The following is a 19473-nucleotide window of genomic DNA, read 5'->3' as shown; positions in this document are numbered from 1 at the left end:
AAAAAAAAAAAAAAGAAAGAAGGAAAAAAATCGAAAAGCAGCCTGTTTCTACCGTTTCTCCAGGGTACTGAAAGATATTTCAGGAAGTTAGTGAATCATGACTTAATACTCAATTGTTTTTCAACAAAATAGATCTCATCAGGGTGTGAGTCATGCTTTCATTTCCCCTGTACCTCTGGCTCCAAAGGGTAGGATAATTCTGCACCATTTACTTTTGTTCTTTGCATGTATGCATATTTATGTATTATATACATAAACAATGAACTTAACTGAACCATGAAAGAATGCACCCTGCATAGGGTGCCTCTTCATACAGGTGTGATAAAGCTGACTCGTACTTAGAGAATACTCCACATGCCAGGCTTTCAATTTTATTTTCTTACTGATTTCTGAATCTACTGGTAAAACTGAGTTATTCTTTTTGTATTAAATTGAAGCATGGGCTGTGCAGTGGTAACACATCCCTCCAATCTCATGGATCAGAAAACAGAAGCAGGAGATCTCTGTGATTTCAAGGTCAGATTGGTCTACAGAGCTAATTCTAATATAGTCAAGGCTGGACAAAGAAACTCTGTCTCAATAAACAAACAAATTGAAACATCTTATATAATTTAACCTCTGTGCTTCTTTAAGAAGTTTTTTAAGACTAAGAAATTGCTGACTTCTGCTCACATTATGTAGACATTCCTCTTAATACTGGCTACTTCTAGTTCAAAGATGTTGAGTACCCTTTCATAACTTCCACAATAAAGAGCATATTTCTCCCTTATATTTTGAAAGCTTCTCAAGGAGGCAAGAAATGCAGTACTGTAGTATGAGAGATAAATAAGTGAAACTAAAACATACACGGTTACTCCTAGATGATCAGTTTTCTGTGATTTTATTCAGTCAGGAGGGTAGTGAAAGACTTGGTTCCCTCGATGCACACTTGATGACATCTGAAAATAAGGTCATTCCAAGGATTCAGGGTGGACCATGTCTAAAGATGCTCTTCATCTGACAGCATGAAGGGGTTGGATTGATAAAAGTAGTTAATAATATTTTAAAAATATTTAAAAAATATTATGATGCAGAGCTTATACTCACGTGGAATGTAGTTAGACCCACAGAAACTTTATGAATAAAATAGAGAAAATCTGGGTCTCGCAGGTTAACCAGGATCCTGTGTCCACCTGGACCTATGCAGATGTCTCTTTAACTTTCCCTCTGTCTAGATGATTTTTCCCCCTCCCCCCACACACACATACATGATATTTACTGATCCGTGACTTCCAAGCCACAAGAAGGCATTAGGGATGTGAAGCATCCAAGGATGCTGGTGTGTTGGAAATTGTCTTACCCAGGTGTGCTTCCCACTCAGGAGCTGACACTGTAGTTGTCAGTTCTTAGCAAGTGTGACAAAACTATCACATCCTTCATACTCAGAGGAATAACATGTGCATCAGTGCCCTTGAGCAAGGCAGATTTCTCAAGGACAAACAAGTTACAGTGTCATTCTAGGTGACTCTGACTTACCTGATCCCTCTAGCATATTGACACTCTTCACTCTGGCTCTTTCCTCTTTGTTTAAAAAGGTGTCCACTAAAGGAAATGTCATTCAGGGATGTCTCTATTCTGTGCATTGTCATGATAACGTTTACAAACCACATACAGCTCACAACAGGTAGCATTCACTTTATATAGACAACCTCAACTGCTCAGTGAGGCTCACAAGTAGTCATTGAACACATGCAGCCGGTTGAGGAATTGTGAATGTTGTTAATTCTGTTCATATTTCATAGAATATCTAAATGCCAAGTAGCTTTTTTGTCTGTTTGTCCTTTTGCTCTTGATGAGCTACAGTAGAGTGTTTCTCTTTTTTATGTGAAGGGTCCCCTGAGTCCAGGGACTGTGCCATATGTATCTCTCTGCCTGCAATAGAATGTTGGTCTGGGAACAGAAGCTTATAATGCATGGTGATGATCACTACACATGGTATTTTGCATGAGTGTAAAAGAAAAAAATTGCTATCCTTTATCTCTTATCATTTTCATTTTTTTCTGTCTCAGGCAAGACAGGAGGTTTGCATTGCTTCTGAGTGTGAGCATGACACATTTAGATATGCGTTTCATCACTCTACAAGATAAAACATATGCTTTGTAACAATCAGCACTACAATTTTATGCTGAATTGAAATATTTCAGACTTTGATGGGCTCAGCAGATACACGCACAGGGAAGATAGATGTCAAAGAACAGGCAAATGTTTAACTGTCTCCATCATTGATAATGTTGGCTTTAAGCCCACTCTATTGGTGCAGATTTCTCAGAAAGTGAATCACACATAGAAATTATGATGACTTTGAAAATGGGTTTATAGAGCTGGGGAGAAAGCTCAGTTTTATAGTGTGTCTTGTGTAACATTAGGATCCCTAGAACCTACTTCTAAAAACTTGGGTGTGTTGGCATGCCCATTTAATCTCAGGACTGAGAGGTGGAAATAGATGGAATAGGCTTGCTCACCAGTCTAGCCTCAGACCATTGAGAGATGCTCACTCAAGGTTGTCTTGTGGCCTCTATACCCAGTACATGCATGCATGTGTTTATATACACATGCATGTGTGCACATCACTCACACACACACACACACACACACACACACACACACACTCAGAGTCACATGATATAGGCTATAGGCTATATGTAAGAGATACATGCTCTTAATGACTGAGCCCTCTCTATAGCTCCACAAATGATTCTATATATGATAATATCATTTAACTATACTTATTTTTATTTAAAATTGAAGTTATAAATATGTTTTTAAAACTCTGGTAACCATGAAAGACTTTTAGGGGGGATGAGGATAAAGAAGCAGATAATTCATGTTCATTTACACTACTGAATAATAATGTCTTAGCTGACAGAAAAATATTTTAAAACTAAGATTTATGGTATTGAGGAAATGTTCAGATAAGGTGAAAATGGAGCAAAATATGATTATTTTGAATTGTTAAAATAGTTTTTGGACTTATAGAGTGGAAGCTTCCTGTAATCCAGGCTATCTCATGACCTGAGATAAAAAAAAAATCACCATTTTCTTAAAGTGTTTACTAAAGAACACTTTACAAATGCTATGAAAAGAGCTTGGATTAAATTATAGAATTTTAAACCTTGCTTGTTCGAATACACATGGGTATGAAAAGCCCAGTGGGCCAATGTTCAAGTTTGAACCTTAAAGATTTTTGTTTTACTGAACTGAGCTAAATATCTAAAGTTTCAAACTATAGTAAAAGTTACAAAACATTTAGCACTAAGAGTGTGTGAATCTAGAGTTCTGGACACTGTTCTAAGAGTGCATGAATCTAGAGTTCTGGATGCAGTTCTAAGAGTGTGTGAATCTAGAGTTCTGGATGCAGTTCTAAGAGTGTGTGAATCTAGAGTTCTGGATGCAGTTCTAAGAGTGTGTGAATCTAGAGTGCTGGATGCAGTGCTGTCTCATACAGTTTGACTTGGACTCCCCTTCTAGTTTTAGCAGTTTTCTCAGGAAGATTGACTTTTCAGCTTCATCAGAACTCCAGCAGTCTGCATGCAAATTCCAATTATGAACTGACAGGGATGTCAGAGAGGAAAGAGAAACACAGAAGTATACACAAGTCCATTGGAATTCTGACTTAATAAAAACAGTCTAGTGTCTCTTATAAAATGTTTAACAGTAGTGTCCCTGGGTGATTACCAACCTTTAAATTTTTTCTATCTTTCAACACAATTCAGCAAATACAGAAAGAAGATCATACAGTGGTGATGATGGCTCCCTGCTATAAGAATGCAGCTGGTATCATAAAAGGAGACCTTCATTACAGTGCTCCATGATTATTTACTAAATGAGTGAAGCTGGTCCTCAATATAGCTGGTCACTGAAAGAACTAGTCAAGCAAAGTTCTTGTGGCCCTTGCTTTGCTTGGGACAGGTTAGGAATACATTTAATAGCGCCTCTATGTAGAGATTCTGTGGTTTGGCCAAGGGGAAGAATGTGTCTATAAATTGGCCTGTTCATGGCTCTTCTATTTAGCTACAAGACTATATTTCCACTTTGCAAACATTTGGGTGATGAAGAAGAAAATTTAAATTTGAGCTTGAAGAAGAATGAGAAAATAGCTAGGTTACAACTTTGTGGTTTAATGCTCAGATGACCTGTGCCCTGAACAGGAGGTAAAGCTTACTTCCTCCTCTCCTTCTGTCCCTTGATGCACTGGTGACTCTAGATGTCCTCCTTTGATACCATCTGACAGTGTCTTTCAGTACCACTGCTCCATTAAAAGCACACAAAGTCCCAGCTTAGTTGACTTTGTGGGTGTTCTTACAGAGCGTGGGCCATCAATAAGGGAGCTTGAAGGAGCTGGACCTTCATATTTGTACCAAATGTGCAGCTTGGTGTTCATGTGTTTCTGCCAATAAGTGCAACATCAGATATCTCCATCTCTGTTCCTCGCCATTGGATCCCCTTCTGCTCTATTTGGACTACTTGGTTGGGCCTCAGTGGGAGAGGATGTGTCTAGACCTGTTGAGACTAGATACCCCAGAGTGTGGTGGGAACCAAGAGGAAGAGAGGAAGGAGGGGGAGGTGATTGGGACATAAAGTGAATAAAAACTTAAAATAAGAAATACACAAAGTGTAGGCTACATGCCCATTTCAAATATGTAATTTTCACTTCTCTGTTTTCTTTTTCTTAAAAGAAAGATAAATATAATTTAACCTAATTATATGTATTGAAACATATCGATAAATAACTCAATGAAATAAAAAGTTAGACAGGCCAAATTCACTCAATGACTTGATAAAACCATACATAGTATTGCCTAACATTGGCACACAGGAGCAATAGCTTGAAAAATGCAGGAGAAACCATGGCTCCCCCACATTCTGGGTATAGTTTGAGACCTGGATTTTCAACTATCCCCCTTTTGTTTGCTTGATTTAATGCTTTAGCATTCTTCAAAGACTAGTTCATGCCATTGCTGTTTTGATTGCATTAGCACTTGTAAAGTATTTATTAATATTGCCCAAGTCCAGGTTGAAAAATATATCCCTTGATTTGGGTTCTGTTGTCAGTAAGTTTTGTTATCCAGGTGTACTAAAGCAGGCCTGCTGCTGTGCGGGTTGCTCATATAATGAATATTATAAGACCAATCCCTATGTTCACTCTTTAGTATTTTTACATAGACCACAAGGCACAGCCTGACAGTGTGGTTCAGAACAAAGCTGTGAGAACGGGAGCCCCATTTTGCTGCTTCTATTTTCTCTGGCCTCCTTTTTTTGCAGTTGGGAAGCTTCACCTAATCCTGAGGCACAGAATTACAGAAGTAACTGCTCACAGCTAAGGGACCCACAGCTGTACTTGAAAAGTTGCCACATTCTCAGGCTCAATCTTATTTTTGAAGGGGCTTCATACCCACAAGTAGGGGAGCTCATAGTCATTCATAAAACTCATTTCATTGTCAGTCGTCTACTCAGCCAATATATATTTGTTGTAATTTGTAAGCTACTTTTTTTTGACATTAAATTGTTTTAAGTCAGTTCTGAAGTTCATATATACACATTCATACTTAGACACATATATACCAATAGTCATATAAGCATGCAAACAGATACATTTATATGCATACATATACAACATACACATACATCCACAAATACACAACACAAGACACACATATACATAAACACACAGAGACATACAGATAGACAGACAGACACACATAGACAGACAGACACACACACACACACACACACACACACACACACACACATACTCATTCATTGTAGTTGCAATTCGTTTCCCTCTCTGCTGAGTGACTTGAACTGACATTCATATTTTACAGGGCTTTCTCTGTCATTGAGTTAATGATGGTGTTTCTGCTGCTGGTTGACTTCATGTTGTGTTACATTCTGTGACATTATATCAGACAACTAGGACTAAGCATCTAATGGGTGACACAGCATAAAAATCTGGAAAAAGGATAATTTACATCCTGATAGGTAGAGTAGAGGTGGGGCAGAGAATGGCATAGTATGGGTCTCTTTTGCTCTTCAAATACTGTATGACTAAAAATGGAAATTATTTCTAGAATTCCATACAATATTTTTATGGTGCAATTGACTATGGGTAATTGAAGCCTCTGGAAAAAGCCTTGATTGAGGAAGTCTATTGAACTCTGAGTCTATTGAATTCTGAACATCAGTTTCAGAATGTTGGTATGTTTTTAAAAAATAAATATGTTAAATAATTTTTCAAATATATGGTTTTCCAAAGTAAAAAAAATTCCAACCTCTTCCCATTTTTGTCCATGGCATTAAAACCTCATTTTTTTGGAGTTCTTTCCATCCCTTCCCCATTCCCTGTCTTCTATGAAAGAGCACAATTACACTTTTAGGTCTCTTATCATAACCCCATTTTTCATGCTCGCTACCCTTATATAACACCTCCAAAGTCCAAAGAAACAATTAGACAGCACACGGACCTTATTCCCAACAGGGTTTTGGTTACAAAGAAAGTAAATGGTGATGGTCCCACGAAGCAAATTCACTCAGCCCTCTCTTCAGTATGTAGCATAGCAAGATAAAGCTGGTTATATAAATCTTCTCCAACAATAGAAATCTAGGAACACTTATAAAGGAGACCTTTTAACGAATTACCATGTGCTTGAGAAAGTAAGTCTTGCTATATAGATCAGTCTCATTTACATTTTAGCATCCCATCTGGCGCTTGTCCTAAGATCCCACTTGGTAATCAATGAGTAACACATTGGGGGACCGGAATTTGCCCATATCCTTTTAGAGTGTCTTTCCTTGTTCTCATATTTTAAAAGTATTTATCTAAGAAACAAGACTGAGAAGTTAAGAATGAATGTGAGCTAGAGTGTTAATTGTTCATTAAGCAAAGCTCAGCTCAGAAGATCCCATGTCCATGGCAAGGGGCCCATTGGGTAAGTGTGGCTAACCAACAGGACAACATCTGCAGCTATGTTAGTCAACATCCATCCAACTCAGGGATCTGCTGCCAGTGGTCTCAGGGTGTTTGGTCCTCTAGATACGGAGAAGCTGAGGGTGGTACATGGCATCAGCTGGATTTGGCCCTACATATCCTCTCCATAAATAACCCAGTAAAATGGGCAAGTTCTCAAAATGGCTGAAGTGCTTGAGAGCAAACAGTGTAAACCTCGATCAAACTTCCATCACAACATGTTCGGTACCATTTCTATGGCTAAACAACTCATTATTAACCCCCAAATGGGAATCTAGGAAAACAAAGAGTAAAAGCATATTGCAATGGTAAGAGATTCTGAAAAAGGGAAAGAAGTGAGCACTTGATGAAGCCTATTACAATTGTTGATTAATTGTTCTTCAATATGAAACATTAGATATCATTAATTTGGTATGTGCCATTCATTCATCCATCCATCCATTCATTTTTAACTCTTCATACAGGTGATGTTTAAGAAAAGTGTATTTTGAGTGTTATGACATCCCAAATCTTCCAGCAGCCATATTTATATGAGATATAAGCAATAGGTACAGTAAATTTAATAATGTTTTAATCAAGAAAATAAAAATACTATCATATCCATATGAATCACTTCCTAAGTAATAAGTGGCTTTTTGAACCATCTTTTAAAAGTCAGTGGTGCTGAGCCTGTGTCAGTTTGGACTCACCATATTTCATGTACTGAGTAGTCCCAAATAGCTAGCAGCTGTCTTACTAGCAAAGTTATAGATTCTATATTGAACTAGAGGCTAAGAATACAAGACATAGGTCTTTTTAGAATGTATAAACAACTGATAAAGACAAAAAAGAAAAGAACCAAAGCAATAATTAATTCTATCTGGTGGTGTGATAGAAGAAAAAGTACAATAAAACAATGATGAGCAACAATTAGCTTAAACAGCATGACCATCCCCTGCCTTTCTGAGATATTCACACTTCAACTCTGGAAAGGTTTGTGCCTAACCTTGGAGAACCATCTTGGATTTTCTCATGTAACTTTCTGCAATTCTTTTTTTGTAAGAGCTCTCTGATATACACCCTTACACAAAACACATCAACATCCAGATCTCCCAGCATGTTTTAGCAAGAGAAATTTCAGCATGCCTTTTCAAAGGCTTTTATATGGAGCCTTCTCTGTACTCCCGAGTCTGCCAGCAAAGATGCACTTTGTAATAAAACCAATATAGTAAAGGATATTGTATGAGATCTTATTACCAGGTAAACACGCTCCCACATTATGACTTCACCTGATAAGAACCTAACTTTTCATAACAGAAAAGCAAGTTGTTTTCCATGGTGCTTATCTGTTCCTTTAAAAAGAAGGTGGTTATAGAAAGAATGCATAATGCCAGTAGATTAAAGGAAAAACACTGCTTCACGAGCAGTACAGGGAATGACAAAGGCAGAGAGTGGAACTGCTGAGAAAAAAGCAAAATCCTGGCAGTGTTTATCTGTTCTTAACCTGAGTAAATATGTATCTGCTCCAAAGAAAGTTTGACTTTCCCATACTGCAATACCCAAGCAAGAATTTCTGAAGAGAGTAATTTCTTAAAAGTAATTATTGACTTTTGAAGTTGCAGATAAGGGACATAGGGGTTTGCTTTGTAGTCTGTGAAGCTTCTGATGTTTCTTGACATATATAGACGTATCTTAAAGAAGGTGGAAGGATGCCATCTTAAAGCTGTGAATTGTTCAGGGTTTCTTTTTCTGGTTAAATCTTGCTCTGCCTGTTTTGCATGCCTCATCAATAATGACCCATTGCTTTCTGCAGCCCATTGATATCAAAGCTGCATCAGACAAATGCCCTCTGCTTTCATTGTTCCTTGGGCAGCACAGCAGGTCCCAGGGATGGCACTTGGGATGACATTATGAGTGAACTCAGAGCACCACAGACTATCATCTCAGCTGTGATCAATACTCAGCTCAACAGCAGAGAATTTAAGTAGTTTTGGGTTTGTCGAGTACAGAGAGCTGTATAATGGATGTTGATCTCAGAGATGTTTTCGTGAGAAATTACTGAAAACTACAGTTGTGGCTGTATGTTTTTATACCAGACACTTTAGAAAATGACTATAATTACATAGAAAAGAGAGTCCAGATTACATGGTTGGCTTTTTATATTTTAAATCACAACAAAATATATTTGTCCATTTACCATAGTTTTTGTGAAGGAATGAAACTAGGTCTGGTTTTAGCCATAAAGGATCATTTCTGGTTAACTCTTTCCAACAACAAGCTTGACCTCGAGTAGATGTCAAATGTTTTCCCTCCCACTTCCTGCATCTCACATTCTGGATTTTACTATTGAAATATTCTGGAACATTTTATTCCATTGAGTTATTTTCAGGTGAAGATTAGAAATAATTTTAAAGGTGTCCAATGATAGTAGAACTAATAAATTGATGCTTTATGGTAATAAGAGAAAGTCAGCTAATTGTAAAAGAGCAAACGTAGTAAGATTGAGAGTTAGACCTTTCTTCTGGAGTCAAGAGGTATGCAGGTGACTCTGATTGTATAATAGTCATGAATGCAAGAATCAGAGGCACTCAGGCTTACAACCTGGAAAGGCACATTAATTCTCCAGTAGGTGGCAACACTGTGGGGCACATAGGAAAAATGCCCATTGAGCATCCAATACTAGTGTGACTTCAGTACCCACTGAGGATTATGGTGCGCTTGTCCATAGAGAAGGGGTCAGTGCCACAGTGTACAAAGAAATCTGCTATGACGCAGAAGCATAGTGTGGTGAGTAGAACAGAGGAGTCCCAGGACCTCCAAGGCTCTTTGTCACCCATATCATTTACTAGCTGGAGAACTGGCAGTTAGTTCAACCATACAATTATTTGGCAGAGAAAAGCATCTAATGGTAGAGTGCTCAGAATCCAGGACTCCTAATCTTAGGATTAGCTAAGACAATGACTAGTAAGCTATTTGGCACAGTGCTTAGATAGAAACCTTAGCTGAAATACCGGAGCACAGCACTTTCTTTGTGAAAATTAAAAGATAAGGCTATAGTCAGTGCGAGAGTTGAACCGGACTCTCGTGCTCCACTCCCTAAGCTATATTAGACAATCAGGGCTGGCTGCTTAAGCACCTGCTAATTGAAAGAATTCTATCTTTTATAAGGTCACTTTTGTGGAAGACCAAAGACGCTACTTGCCAGTTGCAATTGACAAGGAACTTCCCCAATGAAGACTTCAATGCTGAAAATCACAGTCAAGTGGCTACTATGGACTTTTAAAATAAGACTCTACAAGGTCACCTTATATGTGATTCAATTATTGCCTCACATTTACTTCAGAGGGAAGAGAGAAGAGGTAAATTGTTTAACCAGGTATTTACTATCCCCCTTTTAACTCTTTTCAGATGTTACAGGTTAAGGCATGCAGGTGTTGTTAGCTTAGCTTTCAGAGTCTTAGCTTTCACCAGCAATTCAGCCAGTGAATCACAAGGTGGCATCTCTGTTTTAGACACTGTTAGTGTAGAACTGTAGAGAAAATGCTTTGTTAATTTCATATCTATGCTTTGAAATATATAAAGTAATAATAATAGTAATAATAATAGAACAAAAATTGATAGCTAATGCAGTATAGGTAGTATTTTGCTCATGGTTGACCCAAAACACAAAAAGATTAAAAACTAATATTTTCCTTTTTTTAGTAGTTTGAAATTGTAAGACAGCACTGTGCTTTTAACATAAAAGGAGGTTTAGATTTATAGGATAGTAATGTGTGCCCTCATCCACAGCTATGAGACAGAGATGGATGAGGAAAACCTTCTGGTTCTTCCTGTGCGCTGTGAGTTATGTATGCTTAGTGCAAAATGGCAAGTCAGGATCGTCATCAGCAACAATGTCTTGAAATGCAGCCAGCCCAGTGGCACAGATTGCGGCACTGTATTTCTGCAGATAAGAAGAGATGGCAACAGGACACCTGAGCATAGGTAGTTTGATGTTCTGATACGGAGACAGTCACAAGCTGTGAGGACATATACACCTTTACAATGATGCTGCAGGACAGTGTCAATAGGCACTTCGAGAACAATGGACTGCTGGGAATAGAAAAGAACCTAGCAGATTGCTCTCACATGGCACAATCAGAGAAATTGGCCACATTTTTCAAGGCAAACTACCAAGCAAATCCTGATGAAGAGTAGACTCCCAGGGTCCTGGCTTCTGACCCTGCCACTATAAGCCAAAAGAAAAAGGCAATTGTCATGCCAGGGAAAGAAAGCATGCACATGCCACCCAAACCAGATGAGTGCCATGACAACCATAAAACCTGGAAAGCACCATGCTTTATATTGATGTATGTGTTTTGTGGGTGGGGTCACATGCAGTTAGTTTTCAGCAAGTTTGATTGTCCTGTGGATAATGGTAATGGAGATGACTGTATCTGCAGACTTCACATGTAGGCACACTGATAAACAATGATATGGTTTTTGGTTCTGATTACAGCTAAAAATTTTCTAAGTGACAGTGCACAAACAGACTGTTCAATATATGCACTATGGTATACTCTGCTAATAAAATATCTTAATATAAATTTGAATATAAATTTGCAAGCAGAGTTTCCAGCGTTCAATTATTTCCATGAGTACCAGCAAAGGAAAACACTGCAGAGAGCTGTATTGATGAATTAAATCACTAAGGAGGTTAGAGAAGTCATGCAGGCTTAGTCATACGAGTCTTGTAAGTTTTCAGATGTCTCTGCTTAAATCACAGTGTTTTTAAGAGAACCGAAAGTAATGTGAGATATAAATGTGACTTGTAATCCATCATCACTACACACACATACAACAAACTTTAAAGAGTAATCAAGAGGGTTTTACCATAAGTGTTCATGGCAGAATTACTACTGTCTCTCTTCTACTCTTCTCAGCTTTAAAAGACCATGATATGGTTTGTGTACAATCACTTAAGCTAAGGTCAATAGAAAGAGGCTTTAATGGCAAGCTACACAGCTGCATTTCCATTAAAGGCGCAAAGGGGTACACGAAGGGGTACCCCAACGCCCTGGCTGTCTCCTTGTTTGTACCATAACGCCCTGGCTGTCTCCTTAGTTACAGCTTCCGGAATGCCAGCTTCCTACTCAGAGCCAAAATCTCCCTGGTTAGCTGATTTAGACCTGCTCCATCTGAAAATGCAAGGCTTCTGTGACTATGCCTGCAAACCTTTTGTAATTCTCCTGGCGACTTAGTTCATGGAATGCTGAACAGTAAGGCCAAGCATCCTTTCTTAACTGTAGTGACTACAAAGAGCCCAGCAGTGCCTTGGCTTTGCACCTTCAGACAGGCAAAGCTTCCTTTCTAGCCAATCATCACTTCATGTAGATAAGCAAAACCCCAGCAAGCACGCTGAACAGACAAGTAACTCCAACTTGCTCCTCCTTCAGAATCTGGTTTTGTTTGTTTCCATAATGAAAGAGAGCAGGAAGAGGAGATTAAACAAAATTTCCTCTTTTCCTAATGTTATTTTGTTTTTAATCAAAGTTCTTGTCCCCATGAAGTCATCTTCATGTGTTTCCTCCTTAATTTTGTTTCCCTTCCCATCCTTGTGGAATTGGTAATTCACTCAGCTGTGTGGTATTGAGTCTCATCTTTCAAAATGTCTGCTGCATCGAGTGAAGTCCCTCCTGTCATTACTCTTGCTGCAGCCATTAGATGTTCAGCTTTGGTGAATTAAACACAAGGAGCCACATGAGAGAACACTCCGTTTTCTGGTAGAAGTGTCAGTATGAATCGGGGACACCAGCTATCCAGACAATGTGTTAAGCAAATGGCCATCCAGAAAAGGAGTTGTGCTTTACCTGTTTGTTTCGATGAACTCCTGACAGCAGTGGACCTTCATGAGAGGATACAGATAAAGGATGTGAAATGTAAAAGAGTAGCAGATAACTGAATTTGAGATGAGATTCTGGTCCAAAGTGTCAGGGCAATTGGCAGAATGTGACTTGGAAGAAATCTGCAGATTGCAGTTTATACATCTTGTGACCGTTTGGATATTTTTCTTTTCTTTTCTTTTCTTTTTTTTTTTTTTTTTTTTTTTTTTTTTTTTTTTTTTGAGACAGGGTTTCCTCTGTATAGGTTGTGGAACTCACTCTGTAGACCAGGCTGGCCTTGAACTCAGAAATCCGCCTGCCTCTGCCTCCCAAGTGCTGGGATTAAAGGCGTACGCCACCACCGCCCGGCCATTCTGATATTTTCTTAATTAGTGATGTGTGAGTGGCAAGCCTGTTGTAGATTGCCTTATGCTGGTCTTCCTGAGTACTATAAGAAAGCAGGCCTAGCAAGCCAGTAAGCAGAACTACTCCACAGGCTGAATCAGCTCCTGCCTCCAGGTTCCTTCTTGATTTGACTTCCTGCCTTGGCTTTCCTCAGTGGATTGTCATTCAGGACATAAAATCAAATTAAGATGTTCTTCTTCAAATTGCTTTTAGTCATGATGTTTGGTCATCATCATCAGATTATTATTGTTGTTGTTATAGTTTTTGGAGGTAGGATTTCTCTGTGTAGCAGTGGCTCTCCTAGAACTTACTCTATGGACTAGGTTTGTTTTGAACTCAAAGATACTCCTGCTTCTGCCTCCTGAGTTCTGGAATTAAAGGTGTGCACCACTACTGCCCAGCTCACCACAGCATGATTAACCCTAAGTCAGGAAGCTTATTTTTCTAACTGAATTCAAAAACTTAGCCTAGTTTGGTTAATAAAAAATAGTAAAATTTCACTGACTCTAGAAATCACACACACACACAGATACACACACACACAAATACACACACACACACACACACAGAGGGGGGTGTTGGAAACCCTTTTAGAAGTTAGACCTGTAGTGACCCACTAAAAATGGAAGACTAATTTTTGTTTTGTATACCATCTTGGGAAGGAATGCTGTAAAAGTGTTTGTTGCTAAATAAGAAGTGCGCACTAACAGTTTCCTGCATAAAGTCCTGTTAGCTTGCCAAAATTGACATAGTAAACAATTCAGTCAAGCCATCAGGCAGCATAAGGAGAGGGCATGGTCACAAGATTGCTGCACATAATTAAATTATTTGATGGATAGTTTAGGCGTTCATTTGCCAAACAAACGTCTGGTAAGGCAATGTGTTAGTGCATAAAATAAATAGTGGATAAAATTCTCAGGTAACCTGAACAGGGCTTGTCTTTCATGGTACTTAGTCTATCATTTAAGCAATTGAATAATTTCCATGATCAAATCATGTTTTTAAAGAAAAACATTCAGGATTTGAAATAAAAGGTTGACCTGATATGATTGTTCAGCAGGTAAAGGGCTTGCTGTTGAGCCTGCTGGCCTGAGTTTAATCCCTGCATTTCATGGTAGTAAAGCAAAGCCAACTTTATAAAGTTGTCCTTTGATCTCTAGCAACCACACAGATACTATGGAATACTTTAGTTCATACCTACCCCTGACTCCAACAATATATATTACATGTAATCATGGTAATGCTGGAGTTTCAAAGTTAAATGAGATAACTCTTGCCTTTGGTTCTAATATGTACAGGACTTATTCAGTGTAGCTGTGGTGCTTTGAGTATGCTTGGCCCAGGGAGTGGCACTATTAGGAGGTGTGGCCTTGTTGTAGGAAGTGTGTCACTGCTAGGGCGGGCTTTGAGACTCTCCTTCTAGTTCTCTAGAGGCCAGTCATTCCCTGTTTGCTTTTGAAACAAGATGTAGAATTCTCAGCTCCTCCAGCGTCATGCCTGGCTGGACACTGCTATGCTCCTGCCTTGATGATAATAGACTGAACCTCTGAACCTGTAAGCCAGTCCCTTGCAGAAGTTGCCTTGGTCATGGTTTCTCTTCATAGCAATGGAATTTTAACTAAGATTTAACAGGATTGTACAATACAAGAAATCTCCCCAGTATTAACTGTTTCAGTCCAGTAGCAGACTCCTAACCTGCAGGCAATTCTCATGCAGCCTTGTTTCCATTCTTTGACTATTGTCTTGCTGTGTATACTGTTGGAGAAGCCTGTTATTGTCTTGTTGTGTATACTGTTGGAGAAGCCTGTTATTGTCTTGCTGTGTATACTGTTGGAGAAACCTGTTATTGTCTTGCTGTGTATACTGTTGGAGAAGCCTGTTATTGTCTTGCTGTGTATACTGTTGGAGAAGCCTGTTATGCTTTTGGTGGTCCCTGTGAATAATGAGAATTCTACCCAACTCTTCATAATCTTGCTCAGGTTAGATAATTTAACAAATAAAACAAAATAAAATGATTTCCTTGTAATTTCCCTATTTTTCTTCCTGCTTAGGAAGAAAAGGACATCATATACCCAAAGCATCTGAATACACATAGCCTGCTTCTATGCTTCTTTCATTAACATTCTCTTGGCATTCTTATACTAATTAAGAATTAATATTATTGACATGGGGAACCTCTAAGAGGTTACATGCTTTTTTTTTTTTATTCTACCAGCCTTCCATGTCTTGTACTTTCATTGCTATATTCAACCACGCACCAAAGTTCCCAGAAATAATTTGTGTGAATGGTAAGATAGGAGGCTGAAGTCTTTTATCTCCTCAAATACACCCTGTCAGTCTACTCCCCAGAGGATCCTTTCTAGGCCTGAGGGGGGCCCAGGATTCTACATTGAATTTCCTTCTAGAGATGAAGCCCTCACTATTGCAATTGTTAAGTGCACTGGCAGCAGTGGTTCAAAGGAAAGAGCTCCTTTCCTGGCACTGCCTATGAGGGAAAGGGACTGTCTTGTCCAAGGTATGCCTCCTCCCCATGTCTGCTACTCTCCATCCAGTGACTGGTAACTGTGGGGCAGGAGCACCAGACCCCCTTTCCTTGCTTTAGGATAACTCTTCTGAGCTATCTGGGTCAAAAGATCCAAGATGTGGGTCCTGCCTTGAGACAGGTTTATAGGTGAGCTCTCCAGTGTAACCTTGCTTCTCTTACTATCTTATCACTGCCCATTCCCAAACATTGTGCCAAACTCTGAGTTTCTAGACTCCCCAGGAGTCTGTCTTCAGTGATATTAGTGAAGAATGTGATATCAATATTACTCAATGTTTATGACTGAAACTGTAATATTTTAATCATCAATAGAGAAACAAATATTATAAACCAAATACTCCAATTTAACAAACTACAAGGTTAAATTTAAGACAGTATATGTATTTGAGTCTCTTGAGTCAACAACACATGTAATTCTTTTCCAAAATTATTCATATATATTTTGGAATATGAAGGAGCTAACAATTTATAAAGAGAATAATTCACATAAGATATGATCATAATAAACATTGTTAATTTTAGTATGAATAAACATATGTCCTCTCTCCATCAAAGTTTGTCTTGTTATTATAGGTGTTTGACCTCAGACTGTGTGATAGACTTTTATTCAGGTGAGCAGGAGGCTGGAAGGACAGACACACCAAGGCTGCCTAGCATCCATGTCTGTACATCTCCTCACTGTCCAGAACTTCACTTGCTTGTGTAGAACATCAATGGTGGTCTTTGAGTCTTGCCGAAGCAGACATTATTATTATTTTTTTTTTTTTTAGTGCTGTGAGTAAATGCAGAAAGAAGTGGGAAAATCTCTGTGAAATGACTACTCTCAGAAAAATAATTAGAAGCATAAGAAAAGAGCTCCTGAAATGAAATGTTTAGCACTAAGACCTAAGCTCCAAGCGATGCTGCTGTGGCATTCTGATTCCGCCCAGCTAGTCCTGGGAAAAGCACTGTAGAAGTAGAGATCAGCCCTTGAATCAAAGAAGAAGTCCCATGTGAGGTGAAGAGAACGAGTGGAAGGGAAGCACTGTCTTCAAGTGAAATCTAATAGAGAAACCCAATATGGCAAAGAGACAATAGAGAAGCTGGGTATTTAATTTCAGAGGCATGGGTTGGGCACATAATGTGCTGTACCCCTCAGATTGAAGATACTTCTAGATAATATTTAGAACTCCATGGCTCAGAGTAAGGAAATCATTTGGAAAGCTCTCAGCAGTAAGCAACCAGAGAAAGCTTATATTTATTTGTTGTTTCTTAGTGTTCTCTTCTTCTCAGTTCCTCCATATACCCAGCATATGGTTTGGAAGGAATTGACTCTTTCATGCTTCTGGGAGTGCATAAGCCAGATAACACCTCATCTTCAGGTCACACTAATTGGTTCAGGGTTGATTCTGAACCAATCTGAAAACATGCAACCAGAGGAATGGCAGACTGTCTTGTGACGGTTACAGAGGAAATGAATAAGGCTAGAGTCAGCACTGAGGAACAACGGTGAGTATCAAAGATGGAGTCATCATAATGAATTCATCACTGCACTGTGTCAAGAGTCCTCTGAAGCCAGCTCATTACTATTTGGTACTCCTGAAGCCAACTCTCAGTTGTGTCTCAACACCACAAGAATACCCAGCATGGACAGGTAGCACACTATTTGTTGACTAACAGAGGTAAGAACCATGGCTCAAATTCCCTGCTTGGTCCTAAGTGGTAATTTTACTTAACTACTCCAAATCTCATTTCCCTTATGTGAAAAACAAGAGATTCACCATTAAAAAGAAGCCATTCCTCTGCTCACATGAAGCCTTTGTGACTTGATGCAGATGGTTGCTTTGGTGTTTCTATCTCAGATGCACTAAAGACTGAGAGCTGATGTACCACGTTAGCACTGTGTGAGCTAAGCCCTTGGAGAATTTTCATTAGCTAAGGGTTAACGCAACTCTGTCTCTGCCTCAGCCAACCACCTGAGTGTGAAATTATGGTGGTCCATAGATGATGTACACTAGAAGCCCGGGGAAAAGTAGGATTATCATCACTGTTTATAATTTCCTGAACATGAAAGGAACTGAAGCTCAGGAAAATTGTTTAACAAACTTGTGAGTCTTGAATTCAAACAAAATTAAATCTGGTTATGAGTTTTTGTTGAGAGTGTGGAGGCATGCTTTCATTTGGGAAAACATACTATCTGTATTTGGTCTAATTTAAAGCTGAGTCTATCTGAGACTTATGGCAAAGCACCATCAGCTCTGTCATCTTCGACTTCAGGGCAGGGTGAGACTAGAAGCTTTGCCTCTTCGGAATGTCCATGTTTAACCTTGTTCTTAGTCACAATCTCAAGCAAACATCAGATAAAAATACAATACAAGTGAGATACACGTGGAATGTTAATTTGTTGCAATTTTAAATTTCTGATGGATGTATTTAATAAAAAGGAAACAAGTTAACTTAATTTTAGTAATTTTATTTAACCTGTTATATTAAAGCCCTTGTTCTAATACATAACAACTGTAAAAATAGGGAGATATTTTGAATATCTTTGTGTGCTACATCTTTTGGCTGTTGTTTATTTTATTTTACTATCATTATTATTTTCTGTATAATGTGTGTGTGTGTGTGTGTGTGTGTGTGTGTGTGTCTGTGTGTGTGTGTTATGTTTGTGATGTGAATGTGCTAGTATGTGTACATATATACCACAGCTCAAGTCTGGAGGTTAGAGGACAACCTCACAAAGTTAGGTTCTACTTCTACCATGAATGTTCTTAATCAAACTCAAGTAGCTATATTTCAAATGCAAGCACCTATACCATCTCACAAACCCTGGTTCTAAATCTTTAAAATCAGAAATGACAAAAGTGTTTAGTAACCCCAAAGAAAAGGGTTGCCCCCTCCTGCAACTTTTATGTCAAGATCGAAGGAAAACCAAAGACAAACGCTACCTTTTGTAAGGGTAGTGGTCCTGTGTCTGCTCTGCTGCAGGGCTTAGGCACTCACACTTTTGACTGTGCCTACCTCACACCCTTGCCAGGTGGATGTCGGGCTATGGGGAAGCTGTTGGACATTGTTCCAGGTGTTGGGGGAGGTCAGTCTGTGGTGCAGGACAGCTGGACCTGGCACGGGGGTTCCCCAGGCCTTCTGGAAAGAAGACTGGGGCCATCTGGTTCTCGGCTTGGAACCACAGAAGATCTGAGAATGGAGTAGGGGCCTGCGAGCTGGATCTAGTCCTAGGCAAAGAGGGAAAAGAGCTCTCATTGGAACTCTCGGGGATGAGTCTTTGGCTTGTCTGGTTCGGTCTTGGGCTGGGTGGCTGTGATTTGAAGCACAGAGAGCCTTTCTATAGGAGATTAGATAGCAGCTCATTGCCTCCCCCCCACCCCCAATGGCTGATACCAATCAAAAGAGTCAGTTCATGATTGGTTTTAAGGCATTTATTGTCATGGTGGAAAGGGGATGAATAAAACCATATCCCAGTTCTCAGAGCAGGCTAAGTCCTCTAGGCCTTTAGGTACCTCATTAAAATGGACATCTGTCTCTTGAGGCTACATGACCACAGGTCAAATCCTCTACCTACGGAGCAGATTGAGACATTGTCCTCATGTGACTATGGCCACAGATCTATGGAGAGCTGCAGCTTCAAGCCAGGAGCCTGGTGTCCAGGAGCAGGGTGAAACGCCTTCCTCCCTTTAGGGTCACAG

The 19473-nt window shown here is 39.2% G+C and overlaps 1 protein-coding gene across 4 annotated transcripts in view; it reads right to left on the bottom strand.

Annotated features, from left to right (window-relative positions):
- Window positions 1-19473, bottom strand: part of Hs3st5 (heparan sulfate-glucosamine 3-sulfotransferase 5) — a 303959-nt gene that overhangs the window by 196167 nt on the left and 88319 nt on the right. The window contains exon 2 of one of the 4 annotated variants that reach the window (XM_031347455.1): window positions 847-938. The exons of the other annotated variants lie outside the window; for them this stretch is intronic. The gene's annotated coding sequence lies outside the window, so the exon portion shown is untranslated. The remainder of the gene's footprint in view (window positions 1-846; window positions 939-19473) is intronic. 4 annotated transcript variants of the gene reach the window in all.

Source organism: Mastomys coucha, unplaced genomic scaffold, assembly GCF_008632895.1.
Source record: "Mastomys coucha isolate ucsf_1 unplaced genomic scaffold, UCSF_Mcou_1 pScaffold3, whole genome shotgun sequence".
Taxonomy (NCBI): Eukaryota; Metazoa; Chordata; class Mammalia; order Rodentia; family Muridae; genus Mastomys; species Mastomys coucha.
This window is presented reverse-complemented; position numbering and strand designations above follow the sequence as displayed.